Source organism: Salvelinus alpinus, chromosome 22 (genome assembly GCF_045679555.1).
Source record: "Salvelinus alpinus chromosome 22, SLU_Salpinus.1, whole genome shotgun sequence".
Taxonomy (NCBI): Eukaryota; Metazoa; Chordata; class Actinopteri; order Salmoniformes; family Salmonidae; genus Salvelinus; species Salvelinus alpinus.
Genome location: NC_092107.1, coordinates 36,153,904 through 36,174,861, shown reverse-complemented (window position 1 = coordinate 36,174,861; position 20,958 = coordinate 36,153,904). Strand labels below are relative to the sequence as shown.

Sequence of the window (20,958 nt, the reverse complement as noted above, 5' to 3'; positions counted from 1 at the left end):
GTGTGTGCGTGTGTGTTTCTTTGAATCCTCCTGCCACTGAGCATTAGTGAACAGGTTGCCTCATCACCCTAATAACAGGTCAGGTCACACAGAGTGACAATTATACAACAGTTAGGTTTTAACCACAGTCTGTCACGCAACAATGCTATCAACATAATATAAACACAGTCATACTCTTTACTATCAAACTCACAGTCTTTACTATCAATCTCACAACAGTTTTGATTAGATTTATAATTTATTGCTCTCACATGCTCATTTTTGTCCTGTAAGAACCAATGATGTGCTACCTTTTTGTAACATTTTCTGGCAATGCTCACATCTTTTCTGACGAATCTAGGAGTTATAACACCAGGTCAGTTGCTCGGCAACAACACAGCTGCTTGCACCATGCTGCCAGTCATGAGAAGTGTATGGAACAAACCTAGACTACAGTATTTAGCTAGCTATATGATGGTGTTCAAGCTGAGGTTAGTCAATAAACGCATTAGCTTGCTTCTACGAATTCCAGCAGCTAGCCTCCGTAGCTAGCTAACACCAGTCATCAGAAAGCTATGTAGCTAAAGAACAGGCAAATAAAGGTAGCTCGCCAATAAATGTGCTATTTTTTTGTTGTTGATTACCTAGATAGCTAGCTACCTAACAAAGCTAGCTACTTAACAAACGTAACTTTATACCAGTCAGATGAGAGCTAATGTTGAGTAACTATCTAACCAACAAACAGGCTACCTAACTATATTTTGCCAAGTAATGTTTTTCATAGAAGGTTGAAGTCATCGTGTGTAAACTGCTGATCTAGAGACTTGCGTGTAATCGAGCACAAACATGCACAGATAAGATAGCGAACGTCCTTGGCTGCTATGATATCTAGGTCATTTGTAGCTGAAGTTTTGTATTCAAGGGTTTAGAGCACATATCCAAATTCAGATTGGTAAATATGCCTATCATTTCTTTGAAGAGTTTTGTAATTGTCTCATGACTTTGTATTTTGCAGGTGTTTCTCAGCAGTTTGTCATTTGTTGCAGTGTTTGTATCAGGAGCTATCAAAATGGCTCTTGACGATCCACAGGCTGATGCAGGCTTTCTGGTTCAACCTCAGTGCGACCAGACCTGATTCCACTACTCAGCTGTTCATGGAGACCATGAATAGTAGAATCAGGTGTGGTAGAAACTGGGCTTGAACAAGAAAGCCTGCATAAACATGTAGCTTGTCAAGAGCCATTGTGGCCAACTCTGAATTGTATTTACAAAGTTAACTATATCTGATGAATGTACACTACCGTTCAAAAGTTTGGGGTCACTTAGAAATGTCCTTGTTTTTGAAAGAAAAGCACATTTTTTTGTCCATTAAAATAACACAAATTGATCAGAAATACAGTGTAGACATTGTTAATGTTGTAAATGACTATCGTAGCTGGAAACGGATGATTTTTAATGGAATATCTACATAGGCGTACAGAGGCCCATTATCAGCAACCATCACTCCTGTGTTCCAATGGCACGTTGTGTTAGCTAATCAAAGTTTATAATTTTAAAAGACTAATTGATCATTAGAAAACCCTTTTGCAATTATGTTAGCACAACTGAAAACTGTAGTCCTGATTATTAAAGAAGCAATAAAACTGGCCTTCTTTAGACTAGTTGAGTATCTGGAGCATCAGCATTTGTGGGTTCGATTAGAGGCTCAAAATGGCCAGAAATAAAGACCTTTCTTCTGAAACCCGTCAATCTATTCTTGTTCTGAGAATTGAAGGCTATTCCATGATAGAAATTGCCAAGAAACGGAAGATCTCGTACAACGCTGTATGCTACTCCCTTCACAGAACAGCGCAAACTGGCTCTAACCAGAATAGAAAGACGATTGCACAACTGAGCAAGAGGACAAGTACATTAGAGGGTCTAGTTTGAGAAACAGACGCCTCACAAGTCCTCAATTAGCAGCTTCATTAAATACTACCCTCAAAACAGCAGTCTCAACATCAGCAGTGAAGAGGTGACTCCGGGATGCTGACACCCAGACCATATGACATAGGAGAAGATGACACCCAGACCATATGACACCCAGGCTATACTCTATTTTTGAAAGAGTACATTAACCAAGACCATACGTACATTTATGACAGCTGGACGTACTATGGTCAGCAGGATACAGGAAGAAAGATGGAAGCAAGATAACTGATGACTAACACGTAAAACATAAGCATGCAATGCATAGATTATTTTTAGAACATGAAAAGGGTTCTGTCATCGTTATAACCTAACCAAAAGCAGATATGAGCGTTAGTGGGCGTGAACAAGCAAGCTCTGAGATGAAAAGATAATGACGGAGAAAAGTCAAGGGAAGCTATTTTCATATAGAGGGAGGGGACTCTATACGTTATGCAAAGACAGAATCCCATAAAGGCAGGACTCTGTAATATGAGAATTTAGTCTCTTTCCATGGAGGGGCTCTGCCCTGTTACGTTTGTGATAGGGTCCTTCCATGGAAGGGCTCATTTTTGCTACTTTGTATTAAAGTCTATATTGAATTCACAAGTTCTTGTAAGAATATATATTATATTTCTGAGACGATTCTCCACGACAAAGCCAGCTGGTCTGCGCATGCTCTGAGGACTAGGAATGCCGTCTGGGCCAGCAGCCTTGCGAAGGTTAACACTTTTAAATGTTTTACTCACGTTGGCCACGGAGAAGGAGAGGAGGAGGCTCAGTCCTCGTTAGCAGGCCGTGACGGTGGCACTGTATTATCCTCAAAGCTGGTAAAGAAGGTGATTAGTTTGTCATTCTGCAGAGATACTCCATCCGATCTGGTTTGCGCTTAGTGAGACTATAATTTGTTTTTCAACAGGACAATGACCCAACACACCTCCAGGCTGTGTAAGGGCTATTTGACCAAGAAGGAGAGTGATGAAGTGCTGCATCAGATGACCTGGCCTCCACAATTACCCAACCTCAACCCAATTGAGATGGTTTGGGATGAGTTGGACTGCAGAGTGAAGGAAAAGCAGCCAACAAGTGCTCAGCATATGTGGAACTCCTTCAAGACTATTGGAAAAGCATTCCAGGTGAAACTGGTTGAGAGAATGCCAAGAGTGTGCAAAGCAGTCATCAAGGCAAAGGGTGGATATATTTTGATTTGTTTAACACTTTTTTGGTTACTACATGATTCCATACAGTGGGGCAAAAAAGTATTTAGTCAGCCACCAATTGTGCAAGTTCTCCCACTTAAAAAGATGAGAGAGGCCTGTAATTTTCATCATAGGTACACTTCAACTATGACAGACAAAATGAGAAGAAAACAAATCCAGACAATCACATTGTAGGATTTTTAATGAATTTATTTGCAAATTATGGTGGAAAATAAGTATTTGGTCAATAACAAAAGTTTATCTCAATACTTTGTTATATACCCTTTGTTGGCAATGACAGAGGTCAAACGTTGTCTGTAAGTCTTCACAAGGTTTTCACACACTGTTGCTGGTATTTTGGCCCATTTCTCCATGCAGATCTCCTCTAGAGCAGTGATGTTTTGGGGCTGTTGCTGGGCAACACGGACTTTCAACTCCCTCCAAAGATTTTCTATGGGGTTGAGATCTGGAGACTGGCTAGGCCACTCCAGGACCTTGAAATGCTTCTTACGAAGCCACTCCTTCGTTGCCCGGGCGGTGTGTTTGGGATCATTGTCATGCTGAAAGACCCAGCCACGTTTCATCTTCAATGCCCTTGCTGATGGAAGGAGGTTTTCACTCAAAATCTCACGATACATGGCCCCATTCCTTCTGTCCTTTACACGGATCAGTCGTCCTGGTCCCTTTGCAGAAAAACAGCCCCAAAGCATGATGTTTCCACCCCCATGCTTCACAGTAGGTATGGTGTTCTTTAGATGCAACTCAGCATTCTTTGTCCTCCAAACACGACGAGTTGAGTTTTTACCAAAAAGTTCTATTTTGGTTTCATCTGACCATATGACATTCTCCCAATCTTCTTTTGGATCATCCAAATGCTCTCTAGCAAACTTCAGACGGGCCTGGACATGTACTGGCTTAAGCAGGGGGACACGTCTGGCACTGCAGGATTTGAGTCCCTGGCGGCGTAGTGTGTTACTGATGGTAGGCTTTGTTACTTTGGTCCCAGCTCTCTGCAGGTCATTCACTAGGTCCCCCCGTGTGGTTCTGGGATTTTTGCTCATTTTGACCACACAGGGTGAGATCTTGCGTGGAGCCCCAGATCGAGGGAGATTATCAGTGGTCTTGTATGTCTTCCATTTCCTAATAATTGCTCCCACAGTTGATTTCTTCAAACCAAGCTGCTTACCTATTGCAGATTCAGTCTCCCAGCCTGGTGCAGGTCCACAATTTTGTTTCTGGTGTCCTTTGACAGCTCTTTGGTCTTGGCCATCGTGGAGTTTGGAGTGTGACTGTTTGAGGTTGTGGACAGGTGTCTTTTATACTGATATCAAGTTCAAACAGGTGCCATTAATACAGGTAACGAGTGGAGGACAGAGGAGCCTCTTAAAGAAGAAGTTACAGGTCTGTGACAGCCAGAAATCTTGCTTGTTTGTAGGTGACCAAATACTTATTTTCCACCATAATTTGAAAATAAATTCATTAAAAATCCTACAATGTGATTGTCTGGATTTTTTTCTTCTCATTTTGTCTGTCATAGTTGAAGTGTACCTATGATGAAAATTACAGGCCTCTCTCATCTTTTTAAGTGGGAGAACTTGCACGATTGGTGGCTGACTAAATACTTTTTTGCCCCACTGTATGTGTTATTTCATAATATTGATGTCTTAAATATTGTTCTACAATGTAGAAAATAGTAAAAATAAAGAAAAACCCTTGAATGAGTAAATTATATATGGTGATTAAATTAGATGGTGCTTGGTTCACAACCATCTGTGCTCTCAGTACAGTACACTACAGTCCTTGGTTCATGACCAACTGTGCTCTCAGTACAGTACACTACAGTCCTTGGTTCATGACCAACTGTGCTCTCAGTACAGTACACTACAGTCCTTGGTTCATGACCAACTGTGCTCTCAGTACAGTACACTACAGTCCTTGGTTCATGACCAACTGTGCTCTCGGTACAGTACACTACAGTCCTTGGTTCATGACCAACTGTGCTCTCAGCACAGTACACTACAGTCCTTGGTTCATGACCAACTGTGCTCTCAGTACAGTAAACTACAGTCCTTGGTTCATGACCAACTGTGCTCTCAGTACAGTACACTACAGTCCTTGGTTCATGACCAACTGTGCTCTCAGTACAGTACACTACAGTCCTTGGTTCATGACCAACTGTGCTCTCGGTACAGTACACTACAGTCCTTGGTTCATGACCAACTGTGCTCTCGGTACAGTACACTACAGTCCTTGGTTCATGACCAACTGTGCTCTCGGTACAGTACACTACAGTCCTTGGTTCATGACCAACTGTGCTCTCAGTACAGTACACTACAGTACTTGGTTCATGACCAACTGTGCTCTCAGTACAGTACACTACAGTCCTTGGTTCATGACCAACTGTGCTCTCGGTACAGTACACTACAGTCCTTGGTTCATGACCAACTGTGCTCTCAGTACAGTACACTACAGTACTTGGTTCATGACCAACTGTGCTCTCAGTACAGTACACTACAGTCCTTGGTTCATGACCAACTGTGCTCTCAGTACAGTACACTACAGTCCTTGGTTCATGACCAACTCTGCTCTCAGTACAGTACACTACAGTCCTTGGTTCATGACCAACTGTGCTCTCAGTACAGTACACTACAGTACTTGGTTCATGACCAACTGTGCTCTCAGTACAGTACACTACAGTCCTTGGTTCATGATCAACTGTGCTCTCAGTACAGTACACTACAGTCCTTGGTTCATGACCAACTGTGCTCTCAGTACAGTACACTACAGTCCTTGGTTCATGACCAACTGTGCTCTCAGTACAGTACACTACAGTCCTTGGTTCATGACCAACTGTGCTCTCAGTACAGTACACTACAGTCCTTGGTTCATGACCAACTGTGCTCTCAGTACAGTACACTACAGTCCTTGGTTCATGATCAACTGTGCTCTCAATACAGTACACTACAGTCCTTGGTTCATGACCAACTGTGCTCTCAGTACAGTACACTACAGTCCTTGGTTCATGACCAACTGTGCTCTCAGTAGAGTACACTACAGTCCTTGGTTCATGACCAACTGTGCTCTCAGTACAGTACACTACAGTCCTTGGTTCATGACCAACTGTGCTCTCGGTACAGTACACTACAGTCCTTGGTTCATGACCAACTGTGCTCTCAGTACAGTACACTACAGTCCTTGGTTCATGACCAACTCTGCTCTCGGTACAGTACACTACAGTCCTTGGTTCATGACCAACTGTGCTCTCAGTACAGTACACTACAGTACTTGGTTCATGACCAACTGTGCTCTCAGTACAGTACACTACAGTCCTTGGTTCATGACCAACTGTGCTCTCAGTACAGTACACTACAGTCCTTGGTTCATGACCAACTGTGCTCTCGGTACAGTACACTACAGTCCTTGGTTCATGGCCATCTGTGCTTTCGGTACACTACACCGCAGTCCTGAATTCTGCTGATACAGAGCGTTGATAGATTGAACTATTCAATATGAGAATTCCCTCTTGACTTTTTTACTGCTTATAATTAACTGCCGCTGTAAATATACAATTACCAAACGGGTTAGCGCTTCGACCGCCAGTCGATTTACGGTTGTTCTGTGGTACGGTCGATAAGTTCCTCACTGGCTTTTTACCTTGCTAATTGGCTAGGAAGGATAACATAAACTAAGTGTTTGTGTGTGTGTGTGTGTGTGTGTGTTTCCCTCATGCTAATTGGCTAGGGAAGAGGCAACAGAATGTGAGTGAGGGAGAAATTGATCAGTGTAATCTGATCCTTCAGCACTTTCTGAATAACCTTTTATTTTCATATCACCTCTCATCTCCTCTTCTTCGATCTCTCCCATCCTCTCTCGTCCTTCGCTTGTCTCCCTGATCTTATGTGGGGGAGGGTTTATCAGGGTTTGGGACAGTCAATGAGACAGACCATATAGCCATAGTGTAGCTGGTGTGTAGATGAGGAGACCGACTAGAGCAGACGAGTAGTGGAATGTTTCTATTAAAAGGGCACAGAGTGTCATTGTGTTATTTAGCGGGACAGGGCTGGGTCCCAGAGAAGACAGGTGGAGGTGGGCAGTGGGACAGGACAAGGCTGGGTTACAGAGCAGACAGGTGGAGGTGGGCAGTGGGACAGGACAAGACTTGGTTACAGAGCAGACAGGTGGAGGTGGGCAGTGGGACAGGACAAGGCTGGGTTACAGAGCAGACAGGTGGAGGTGGGCAGTGGGACAGGACAAGACTTGGTTACAGAGCAGACAGGTGGAGGTGGGCAGTGGGACAGGACAAGGCTGGGTTACAGAGCAGACAGGTGGAGGTGGGCAGTGGGACAGGACAAGGCTGGGTTACAGAGCAGACAGGTGGAGGTGGGCAGTGGGACAGGACAAGGCTTGGTTACAGAGCAGACAGGTGGAGGTGGGCAGTGGGACAGGACAAGGCTGGGTTACAGAGCAGACAGGTGGAGGAGGGCAGTGGGACAGGACAAGGCTGGGTTACAGAACAGACAGGTGGAGGTGGGCAGTGGGACAGGACAAGGCTGGGTTACAGAACAGACAGGTGGAGGTGGGCAGTGGGACAGGACAAGGCTGGGTTACAGAGCAGACAGGTGGAGGTGGGCAGTGGGACAGGACAAGGCTGGGTTACAGAGCAGACAGGTGGAGGTGGGCAGTGGGACAGGACAAGGCTGGGTTACAGAGCAGACAGGTGGAGGTGGGCAGTGGGACAGGACAAGGCTGGGTTACAGAGCAGACAGGTGGAGGTGGGCAGTGGGACAGGACAAGGCTGGGTTACAGAGCAGACAGGCGGAGGTGGGCAGTGGGACAGGACAAGGCTGGGTTACAGAGCAGACAGGTGGAGGTGGGCAGTGGGACAGGACAAGGCTGGGTTACAGAACAGACAGGTGGAGGTGGGCAGTGGGACAGGACAAGGCTGGGTTACAGAGCAGACAGGTGGAGGTGGGCAGTGGGAGAGGACAAGGCTGGGTTACAGAGCAGACAGGTGGAGGTGGGCAGTGGGACAGGACAATGCTGGGTTACAGAGCAGACAGGTGGAGGTGGGCAGTGGGACAGGACAAGGCTGGGTTACAGAGCAGACAGGTGGAGGTGGGCAGTGGGACAGGACAAGGCTGGGTTACAGAGCAGACAGGTGGAGGTGGGCAGTGGGAGAGGACAAGGCTGGGTTACAGAGCAGACAGGTGGAGGTGGCCAGTGGGACAGGACAAGGCTTGGTTACAGAGCAGACAGGTGGAGGTGGGCAGTGGGACAGGACAAGGCTGGGTTACAGAACAGACAGGTGGCGGTGGGCAGTGGGACAGGACAAGGCTGGCTTACAGAGCAGACAGGTGGAGGTGGGCAGTGGGACAGGACAAGGCTGGGTTACAGAGCAGACAGGTGGAGGTGGTCAGTGGGACAGGACAAGGCTGGGTTACAGAGCAGACAGGTGGAGGTGCGCAGTGGGACAGGACAAGGCTGGGTTACAGAACAGACAGGTGGAGGTGGGCAGTGGGACAGGACAAGGCTGGGTTACAGAACAGACAGGTGGAGCTGGGCAGTGGGACAGGACAAGGCTGGGTTACAGAACAGACAGGTGAAGGTGGGCAGTGGGACAGTGGTGAATGATGCGTGCAGACAGCCTGGAAGACAGCTTACTCATCGCAATCGCCATGGCCCTCGTCTATTCTATTTTACTCTTTCCTTTTTCGATTTTTATTATTTTCTATTTTAATAGAAAGATACGCAAAGATAATTGTGTGAAAGGAAAATTGCATGATCACATAATTCCTTCTCTCATCTACTCGATCTCCTCTCACCTTTTCCTTTCTCTTGTGGACTTTAGTGCACAACGAATCAGCTGTCTGTGACCAGGTGAAAAAACATTCTATCAAAATCTTCATATCATAACAGCTAACCGCTACACACAGCCTACATCATTGTCACCATATTAGCTAACGTCATAGTCAACATAGCTTGCATGCATTACTAAATGCATTACTAAACCCGCTACAATCATGCAGTACAGTATACAGTCAGCATGCAGTTTAGCAGTTCCACCGGCGGGCCCCGGTGCCAATAAATGAATAAAACCACAAGTTTACCTTGACTTGAATGAGTTCCAGTGTTGGATAGCCATAGCCAGCTAGCTAATATAGCATCCCTCTCGGTTTGAGCCGGGTCTTTAAGTAGGCTAAACTAGCGTTCTGCATTCACTAGCTAAGTGAACGTGAAAGGGAATAAAATACAATGAAATGTAACTTGCTCTCTCTCTTTCTTTTGTTTTTATTTTTATTTTTATTTTTTTTTATTTTTTTTGGGGGGGTGGATCAGCTTAATATTTCGGAAAGAATGTTGCTTCCAATGTAATTGTCTGCATCATTTCCAATCCCCCATATTTTTTGGGGTAAATATATATATCCATACACGCATGCATACATATACACATATATACATACACATACCTATATAGACATACTTTTTTAAAGAATATACCTTTATTATTATTCCCCGCAACCCTACCACCGCTCCCCAATTGGAGTAAACTAATAAACACTTCTGCTTTTACCTTCAATTTATACAGTGGGGAGAACAAGTATTTGATACACTGCCGATTTTGCAGGTTTTCCTACTTACAAAGCATGTAGAGGTCTGTAATTGTTAGGGCTGTCGTTCTCCTCTTCCTCGGACGAGGAGAGGAGAGAAGGATCATCAGACCAAAATGCAGCATTTGGGAAATAAGCCATCTTTTATTTCAATACGACGATGGCAACACGAAAAACAAAACACTTTCAAAAGTACAAAACAAGAAAACGACGTCGACGAAACCTGAACATAAACTTACATAACTAAAAGTAAACTCACGGACAGGAAACAGACGACATCAAAATAAACGAACAGCCAAACAGTCCCGTATGGTACATACATTCGACGACACAGGAGACAATCACCCACAAACAAACAGTGAGAACACCCTACCTAAATATGACTCTTAATTAGAGGAGAACGCAAAACACCTGCCTCCAATTAAGAGCCATACCAGGCAACCACAACCAACATAGAAACAGATAACATAGACTGCCCACCCAAAACACATGCCCTGACCTAAACACATACAAAAACAACATAAAACAGGTCAGGACCGTTACAGAACCCCCCCCTCAAGGTGCGAACGCCGGGCGCACCAGCACAAAGTCCAGGGGAGGGTCTGGGTGGGCAGTTGACCACGGTGGTGGCTCCGGCTCTGGACGCTGTCCCCACACCACCATAGTCACTCCCCGCTTCTGTCTTCCCCTCCCAATGACCACCCTAAAACTAACATCCCCTAAATGAACGGCCAGCACCGGGAGAAGGGGCAGCACCGGGACAAGGGGCAGCACCGGGACAAGGGGCAGCACCGGGACAAGGGGCAGCACCGGGACAAGGGGCAGCACCGGGACAAAGGGCAGCACCGGGACAAAGGGCAGCACCGGGACAAGGGGCAGCACCGGGACAAGGGGCAGCACCGGGACAAGGGGCAGCACCGGGATAAGGGGCAGCACCGGGATAAGGGGCAGCACCGGGATAAGGGGCAGCACCGGGATAAGGGGCAGCACCGGGATAAGGGGCAGCACCGGGACAAGGGGCAGCACCGGGATAAGGGGCAGCACCGGGACAAGGGGCAGCACCGGGACAAGGGGCAGCACCGGGACAAGGGGCAGCACCGGGACAAGGGGCAGCACCGGGACAAGGGGCAGCACCGGGACAAGGGGCAGGTCCCGGCTGAGGGACTCTGGCAGATCCCGGCTGAGGGACTCTGGCAGATCCCGGCTGAGGGACTCTGGCAGGTCCCGGCTGAGGGACTCTGGCAGGTCCCGGCTGAGGGACTCTGGCAGGTCCCGGCTGAGGGACTCTGGCAGGTCCCGGCTGAGGGACTCTGGCAGGTCCCGGCTGAGGGACTCTGGCAGGTCCCGGCTGGACGGCTCTGGCAGGTCCCGGCTGGACGGCTCTGGCTGGTCATGGCAGGACGGCTCTGGCTGGTCATGGCAGGACGGCTCTGGCTGATCATGGCAGGACAGCTCTGGCTGGTCATGGCAGGACGGCTCTGTAGGGAGGAGAAGGAGAGACAGCCTGGTGCGTGGTCTAGGCACTGGCTGCGCTGGAGAGGAGGAAACAGCTGGAGAGAGAACCCGGAGAGACAGCCTGGTACGGGGGGCTGCCACCGGAGGACTGGTACATGGAGGTGGCACCGGGTATACCGGACCGTGAAGGAGGACACGTGCTCTTGAGCACCGAGCCTGCCCAACCTTACCAGGTTGAATGGTGCCCGTAGCCCTACCAGTGCGGCGAGGTGGAATAGCCCGCACTGGGCTATACTGGCAAACCGGGGACACCACTCGTAAGGCTGGTGCCATGTATGCCGGCCCGAGGAGACGTACTGGAGGCCAGATACGTTGGGCCAGCTTCATGACATCCAGCTCGATGCCCAACTTAGCCCTCCCAGTGCGGCAAGGTGGAATAGCCCGCACTGGGCTAAGCACGCGTACTGGGGACACCGTGCGCTTTACCGCATAACACGGTGTCTTACCAGTACGACGCCTTCTACCTCCACGGTAAGCACGGGGAGTTGGCTCGGGTATCCTACCCGGCTTTGCCACACTCCTCGTGTGCCTCCCCCCAAGAAATTTTTGGGTCTGACTCACGGGCTCCCAACCGCGTCGACGCGCTGCCTCCTCATACCAGCGCCTCTCAGCCTTCGCTGCTTCCAACTCCTCCTTGGGACGGCGATATTCCCCTGGCTGAGCCCAAGGTCCTCTACCATCCAGGATCTCCTCCCAAGTCCAGGAGTCCTTGTTGCTCTGTTGAGCATTCCCTTGCCGCTTGGTCTTAGCGTGGTGGGTGATTCTGTTAGGGCTGTCGTTCTCCTCTTCCTCGGACGAGGAGAGGAGAGAAGGATCATCAGACCAAAATGCAGCATTTGGGAAATAAGCCATCTTTTATTTCAATACGACGATGGCAACACGAAAAACAAAACACTTTCAAAAGTACAAAACAAGAAAACGACGTCGACGAAACCTGAACATAAACTTACATAACTAAACGTAAACTCACGGACAGGAAACAGACGACATCAAAATAAACGAACAGCCAAACAGTCCCGTATGGTACATACATTCGACGACACAGGAGACAATCACCCACAAACAAACAGTGAGAACACCCTACCTAAATATGACTCTTAATTAGAGGAGAACGCAAAACACCTGCCTCTAATTAAGAGCCATACCAGGCAACCACAACCAACATAGAAACAGATAACATAGACTGCCCACCCAAAACACATGCCCTGACCTAAACACATACAAAAACAACATAAAACAGGTCAGGACCGTTACAGTAATTTTGATCATAGGTACACTTCAACTGTGAGAGACGGAGTCTAAAACAAAAATCCAGAAAATCACATTGTATGATTTTTAAGTAATTAATTTGCATTTTATTGCATGACATAAGTATTTGATACATCAGAAAAGCAGAACTTAATATTTGGTACAGAAACCTTTGTTTGCAATTACAGAGATCATACGTTTCCTGTAGTTCTTGACCAGGTTTGCACACACTGCAGCAGGGATTTTGGCCCACTCCTCCATACAGACCTTCTCCAGATCCTTCAGGTTTCGGGGCTGTCGCTGGGCAATACGGACTTTCAGCTCCCTCCAAAGATTTTCTATTGGGTTCAGATCTGGAGACTGGCTAGGCCACTCCAGGACCTTGAGATGCTTCTTACGGAGCCACTCCTTAGTTGCCCTGGCTGTGTGTTTCGGGTCGTTGTCATGCTGGAAGACCCAGCTACGACCCATCTTCAATGCTCTTACTGAGGGAAGGAGGTTGTTGGCCAAGATCTCGCGATACATGGCCCCATCCATCCTCCCCTCAATACGGTGCAGTCGTCCTGTCCCCTTTGCAGAAAAGCATCCCCAAAGAATGATGTTTCCACCTCCATGCTTCACGGTTGGGATGGTGTTCTTGGGGTTGTACTCATCCTTCTTCTTCTTCCAAACACGGCGAGTGGAGTTTAGACCAAAAAGCTCTATTTTTGTCTCATCAGACCACATGACCTTCTCCCATTCCTCCTCTGGATCATCCAGATGGTCATTGGCAAACTTCAGACGGGCCTGGACATGCGCTGGCTTGAGCAGGGGGACCTTGTGTACACTGCAGGATTTTAATCCATGACGGCGTAGTGTGTTACTAATGGTTTTCTTTGAGACTGTGGTCCCAGCTCTCTTCAGGTCATTGACCAGGTCCTGCCGGGTAGTTCTGGGCTGATCCCTCACCTTCCTCATGATCATTGATGCCCCACGAGGTGAGATCTTGCATGGAGCCCCAGACCGAGGGTGATTGACCGTCATCTTCAACTTCTTCCATTTTCTAATAATTGCGCCAACAGTTGTTGCCTTCTCCCCAAGCTGCTTGCCTATTGTCCTGTAGCCCATCCCAGCCTTGTGCAGGTCTACAATTTTATCCCTGATGTCCTTACACAGCTCTCTGGTCTTGGCCATTGTGGAGAGGTTGGAGTCTGTTTGATTGAGTGTGTGGACAGGTGTCTTTTATACAGGTAACGAGTTCAAACAGGTGCAGTTAATACAGGTAATAAGTGGAGAACAGGAGGGCTTCTTAAAGAAAAACTAACAGGTCTGTGAGAGACGGAATTCTTACTGGTTGGTAGGTGATCAAATACTTATGTCATGCAATAAAATGCAAATTAATTAGTTAAAAATCATACAATGTGATTTTCAGGATTTTTGTTTTAGATTCCGTCTCTCACAGTTGAAGTGTACCTATGTGTAAGGGCTGTCTCTCTCCTCATCCTCGGACGAGGAGAGGAGAGAAGGATCATCAGACCAAAATGCAGCAGTAGGGAAATAGGCCATCTCTTTATTTGAAAAAAAACGATGATGGCAACACGGAAAAACAAAACACTTTCAAAAATACAAAACAAGAAAACGAAGTAGAAGAAACCTGAACATAAACTTACATAATTAAACGTAACACTTACGGACAGGAACAGACTACATCGAAATGACACGAACAACCGAACAGTCCCGTATGGTGCAAGACATAACACAGATACGGAAGACAATCACCCACAAACAAACAGTGAGAACACCCTACCTAAATATGACTCTTAATTAGAGGAGAACGCAAAACACCTGCCTCTAATTAAGAGCCATACCAGGCAACCACAACCAACATAGAAACAGATAACATAGACTGCCCACCCAAAACACATGCCCTGACCTAAACACATACAAAAACAACATAAAACAGGTCAGGACCGTTACAGAACCCCCCCCTCAAGGTGCGAACGCCGGGCGCACCAGCACAAAGTCCAGGGGAGGGTCTGGGTGGGCAGTTGACCACGGTGGTGGCTCCGGCTCTGGACGCTGTCCCCACACCACCATAGTCACTCCCCGCTTCTGTCTTCCCCTCCCAATGACCACCCTAAAACTAACATCCCCTAAATGAACGGCCAGCACCGGGAGAAGGGGCAGCACCGGGACAAGGGGCAGCACCGGGATAAGGGGCAGCACCGGGATAAGGGGCAGCACCGGGATAAGGGGCAGCACCGGGATAAGGGGCAGCACCGGGATAAGGGGCAGCACCGGGACAAGGGGCAGCACCGGGATAAGGGGCAGCACCGGGACAAGGAGCAGGTCCCGGCTGAGGGACTCTGGCAGATCCTGGCTGAGGGACTCTGGCAGATCCTGGCTGAGGGACTCTGGCAGATCCTGGCTGAGGGACTCTGGCAGATCCTGGCTGAGGGACTCTGGCAGATCCTGGCTGAGGGACTCTGGCAGATCCTGGCTGAGGGACTCTGGCAGATCCTGGCTGAGGGACTCTGGCAGGTCCTGGCTGAGGGACTCTGGCAGGTCCTGGCTGAGGGACTCTGGCAGGTCCTGGCTGAGGGACTCTGGCAGGTCCTGGCTGAGGGACTCTGGCAGGTCCTGGCTGAGGGACTCTGGCAGGTCCTGGCTGGACGGCTCTGGCAGGTCCTGGCTGGACGGCTCTGGCAGGTCCTGGCTGGACGGCTCTGGCAGGTCCTGGCTGGACGGCTCTGGCAGGTCCTGGCTGGACGGCTCTGGCAGGTCCTGGCTGGACGGCTCTGGCAGGTCCTGGCTGGACGGCTCTGGCAGGTCCTGGCTGGACGGCTCTGGCAGGTCATAGCAGGACGGCTCTGGCAGGTCATGGCAGGACGGCTCTGGCAGGTCATGGCAGAACGGCTCTGGCAGGTCATGGCAGGACGGCTCTGGCAGGTCATGGCAGGACGGCTCTGGCTGGTCATGGCAGGACGGCTCTGGCTGGTCATGGCAGGACGGCTCTGGCTGGTCATGGCAGGACGGCTCTGGCTGGTCATGGCAGGACGGCTCTGGCTGGTCATGGCAGGACAGCTCTGGCTGGTCATGGCAGGACGGCTCTGTAGGGAGGAGAAGGAGAGACAGCCTGGTGCGTGGTCTAGGCACTGGCTGCGCTGGAGAGGAGGAAACAGCTGGAGAGAGAACCCGGAGAGACAGCCTGGTACGGGGGGCTGCCACCGGAGGACTGGTACATGGAGGTGGCACCGGGTATACCGGACCGTGAAGGAGGACACGTGCTCTTGAGCACCGAGCCTCCCCAACCTTACCAGGTTGAATGGTCCCCGTAGCCCTGCCAGTGCGGCGAGGTGGAATAGCCCGCACTGGGCTATGCAGGCGAACCGGGGACACCACCTGTAATGCTGGTGCCATGTACGCCGGCCCGAGGAGACGTACTGGAGACCAGATACGTTGGGCCGGCTTCATGGCACTCGGCTCGATGCCCAACTTAGCCCTCCCAGTGCGGCAAGGTGGAATAGCCCGCACTGGGCTAAGCACGCGTACTGGGGACACCGTGCGCTTTACCGCATAACACGGTGTCTTACCAGTACGACGCCTTCTACCTCCACGGTAAGCACGGGGAGTTGGCTCGGGTATCCTACCCGGCTTTGCCACACTCCTCGTGTGCCCCCCCCAAGAAATTTTTGGGTCTGACTCACGGGCTCCCAACCGCGTCGACGCGCTGCCTCCTCATACCAGCGCCTCTCAGCCTTCGCTGCTTCCAACTCCTCCTTGGGACGGCGATATTCCCCTGGCTGAGCCCAAGGTCCTCTACCATCCAGGATCTCCTCCCAAGTCCAGGAGTCCTTGTTGCTCTGTTGAGCATTCCCTTGCCGCTTGGTCTTAGCGTGGTGGGTGATTCTGTAAGGGCTGTTGTCCTCCTCCTCCTCAGATGAGGAGAGGAGAGAAGGATCAGTGGACCAATACGCAGCAGTAGGGAAATAGGCCATCTCTTTATTTGAAAAAAACGATGATGGCAACACGGAAAAACAAAACACTTTCAAAAATACAAAACAAGAAAACGAAGTAGAAGAAACCTGAACATAAACTTACATAATTAAACGTAACACTTACGGACAGGAACAGACTACATCGAAACGACACGAACAACCGAACAGTCCCGTATGGTGCAAGACATAACACAGATACGGAAGACAATCACCCACAAACAAACAGTGAGAACACCCTACCTAAATATGACTCTTAATTAGAGGAGAACGCAAAACACCTGCCTCTAATTAAGAGCCATACCAGGCAACCACAACCAACATAGAAACAGATAACATAGACTGCCCACCCAAAACACATGCCCTGACCTAAACACATACAAAAACAACATAAAACAGGTCAGGACCGTTACACTATGATAAAAATTACAGACCTCTACATGCTTTGTAAGTAGGAAAACCTGCAAAATCGGCAGTGTATCAAATACTTGTTCTCCCCACTGTACATCTTATACCCATTTTACAGACACAGTCTACTTTATAATAGTTCTCTCTTGTTTGTTCTTAGTCCTTCCTCTATTTCTGTTGTCCATCCAATTTTATTTCCACTTGTAACTGTGCTATTTCACAAAAGCTCCGCACCTATACACATTTCACAGATCCCGTATGCCCTACATTGTTTATCTTGTTATTAGTCCCACCCTTCAGTTCCACTCAACCCTTCCCATCTATCTTCCAACATCATCCATTTCGGATTTTTATTTGCCATATATTTTTCAACTGTGCTGTGATGCTTCACAAAAGATTTGAACCTTCCTATTCTCATAGCTTCTACAGATTGTAAATTAAAAATAAACATTTTTGCTAAAATAATTATTATATTATTGATTGATTGACTATGGCTTTTCAAATCCCCCAGTATTGCTATCTGTAGCGTTAGTTCTAGGCAAATGTTGCAATTCTTCAGCCATTCCTGGACCTGTGACCAAAAACGAGCTACATATGGACAATACCAAAATAAATGATCTAATGACTCTGCCTCCTCACAACAGAATCTGCAGAGCTGGGAAGATTGTATACCCCATATAGTATATAACATTCTATTAGTTGCAAGAATTTTGTACAGTAATTTAAATTGAAAAATTCGAAGTTTTGAATCCGGCGTTGTTTTGCGTATGAATTCATAAACCATGTGCCATGGAATGGGTACATCGAAAATCTCTTCCCAACTATTTTGCAATTTATATGGCACAGCTGTCAGTTTTTTGGTCCTTAAATGAAATTGGTATATGTTTTTATTTATCACACTTTTCTTTAACCATTTATGTTCTTTAATACAGGGCCGACATACAAGTTCCTTACTTTTTTCCCCTTCTACTTGCCTCTTCCATTTTTGTGGTAATGCTGCAATTAATTGGTTGTAATTTTGGGTAGAGCAGACATTTCCATATGTCTGTGTTAGCTGCATGTGTGACATAACTCCACCAGTCCTATTTATGATATCATTCACAAAAATTATACCTTTTTTAAACATTTCTTCGATAAATACAGTTTTTTTTATCAATTACTATATTTGAATTTAACCATAATATTTGTTGTACTATTTGTTCCGTCCTTTCAGGTGGATTAAACTGAAATTGCAACCAACTTTCTAAGGCTTGTTTAAAAAATAAGGATATTTTGGAGATTATTTCCTTTTCAAACAACCGAAAGTGAGCAGGTGTAATCTGAATAAAGGGAAAAAGGCCCTTCTTGAAGATAGGATGAGACATTCGTACCAATTTACTAGAGAACCAGTTTGGATTTAAGTATAACTTTTGTATGACTGATGCCTTTAGTGAGAGGTCTAATGCTTTAATATTTAATAATTTCTGCCCTCCGAATTCATATTCGTTATATAAATAGGCCCTTTTAATTTTATCTGGCTTGCCGTTCCAAATAAAATGGAATATTTTTTGTTCATATAATTTAAAAAGCAGGTCACTAGGTGTAGGCAAAACCATAAGCAAATAGGTAAACTGTGATATGACTAAAGAGTTAATCAGGGTGATTTTTCCACAAATAGACAGGTATTTTCCTTTCCATGGTAGCAAGATCTTATCTATTTTTGCTAACTTTCTATAAAAATTTATTGGAGTGAGATCATTTCTTTCTTTTGGGATTTTTATACCGAGTATGTCCACATCTCCGTCAGACCATTTAATTGGTAAACTACATGGCAATATAAAATGTGTATTTTTTAGTGATCCAATACGTAATATGGTACATTTATCATAATTTGGTTTTAATCCAGAGAGGATAGCAAAGGTATCTAGATCCTCTATGAGGCCCTGGAGAGACTCTAGTTGTGGTTTTAAAAGAAAACATGAATCATCAGCATACAATGACACCTTAGTTTTTAAGCCACGGATTTCTAATCCATTAATATTAATGTTTGATCTAATTTTAACAGCTAACATTTTGATGGCAATAATAAATAGATATGCCGATAGTGGACAACCTTGTTTTACTCCTCTAGATAGTTTAAAATTTTCTGAGATGTAGCCATTATTTACTATTTTACACCTAGGGTTACTATACATAATTTTAACCCATTTTATAAGAGATTCCCCAAAATTGAAATATTCTAGGCATTTATATATAAACTCCAGTCGTACTTTATCAAAAGCCTTTTCAAAATCAGCTATGAAAACCAGGCCTGGTGTCCCCGATATTTCATAGTGTTCTATTGTTTCCAGTACTTGCCTTATATTATCTCCAATGTATCGTCCATGTAAAAAACCTGTCTGATTAGGATGAATAATATCTGACAAAACTTTTTTTATTCTATGCGCCAAGCATTTTGCTAGGATTTTTGCATCACAACACTGAAGTGTAAGAGGTCTCCAATTTTTTAATTGGACTGGATCTTTATATATACCACTTGGGTCCTGTTTCAGTAATAACGATATCAGACCTTCTTGTTGCGTGTCTGATAATCTACCATTTATATAGGAGTGGTTAAAACAAGCTATAATGGTCCTTTGAGTATATCAAAAAAAGTTTGGTATACTTCCACTGGTATGCCATCCAGCCCTGGAGTTTTCCCATCCTTAAAGGCCCCAATTGCATCAAGCAGTTCCTCCTCTGTAATTTGGCCTTCACATGAGTCTTTCTGTACAGATGTTAATTTTACATTATTAATAGGAAAAAAATCCATACAATTAGTTTCAGTTAGTGGAGATGGAGTAGCCTGAAACGAAAACATATTCTTAAAGTACTTTACTTCCTCTTTCGAAATATCATTTGGTGAATCATGCGTGACTCCATCATTTGTAACAAGTTTTAATACATTTTTTTTGGTAGCATTTCTATATTGAAGATTGAAAAAGAATTTGGTGCATTTTTCCCCATATTCCATCCAGTTCGCTTTATTTTTATAATATATTACACTGGATCTTTCTTGAATAAGTTCCTCCATTTCTTTTTGTTTTTCCTCTAACTTATTCTGTGCCTCTATGGTACCGTTTTTATTGCTATCTAACTGTACTGTTAGTCCTTCAATTTCCTTTGTTAATATGGACTCTTTTGATCTAAATTCCCTTTGTTTTATAGATGAGTACTGAATTGCATGGCCTCTAAAGGCACACTTAAAAGTGTCCCATACAATAAGGGGATCTGCTGTACCTATGTTATGTCTGAAAAAGTCAGTTATAAAATCTTCTGTCCTAGTTCTAAACAATTTATCATCTAGTAGACTTTGATTAAATTTCCAATATCCTCGCCCACGTGGAAATTCTGTAAGAGAAATATATATGCCAATTATGTGATGATCCGACCGGATTCTGTCCCCTATCAACACTTTTTTAACTTTTGGTGCCAGAGAGAATGGTATAAGAAAGTAGTCAGGACGACTAGCTTGATTCAGCCTCCGCCATGTATATCTCACTAAATCAGGGTATTTAAGTCTCCATATATCCACTAATTCCAATATATCCATGACATTCATGATTTCCTTAAGTGCCTGAGGGTGATAGTTTGTAGTGTGATTTCCTTTCCGGTCTATAGAGGTATTTAAGACCGTATTAAAATCTCCCACTATAATAATAGAGTCTAGTGTTGCTTTTAGAGTTGATAAATTCTTATATATATTTTCAAAGAAGCTTGGATCATCATTATTCGGACCGTATAGGTTAACAAGCCATATTTGTTTATTGTCCAATAACATATTTAAAATAATCCATCTACCTTGAGGATCTGTTTGGACAATTTGCACATTTGGATCAAAATTATTGTTAATTAAAACCATCACCCCTTTTGAATTTCTTTGCCCATGGGAGAAATATATTTTGCCCCCCCAGTTCTTTTTCCACTTTTTTTTGCTCTCTCTCTTTCTTGCTTCTCCTTCATTTTTAAAGAAATGAATTTGTTCAAAACTGTTCAACTATTGTCTTTCTCTCTCTTTGATTCAAATACTGACTACATTTTATTCACTGCATTACTAGCTAG

At 45.9% G+C, this 20,958-nt stretch overlaps 1 protein-coding gene across 2 annotated transcripts in view; it reads left to right on the top strand.

Annotated features, from left to right (window-relative positions):
* The window catches only part of kcnab1a (potassium voltage-gated channel subfamily A regulatory beta subunit 1a), a 160,121-nt gene that overhangs the window by 99,910 nt on the left and 39,253 nt on the right, over nucleotides 1-20,958 (top strand). The window lies entirely within an intron of this gene.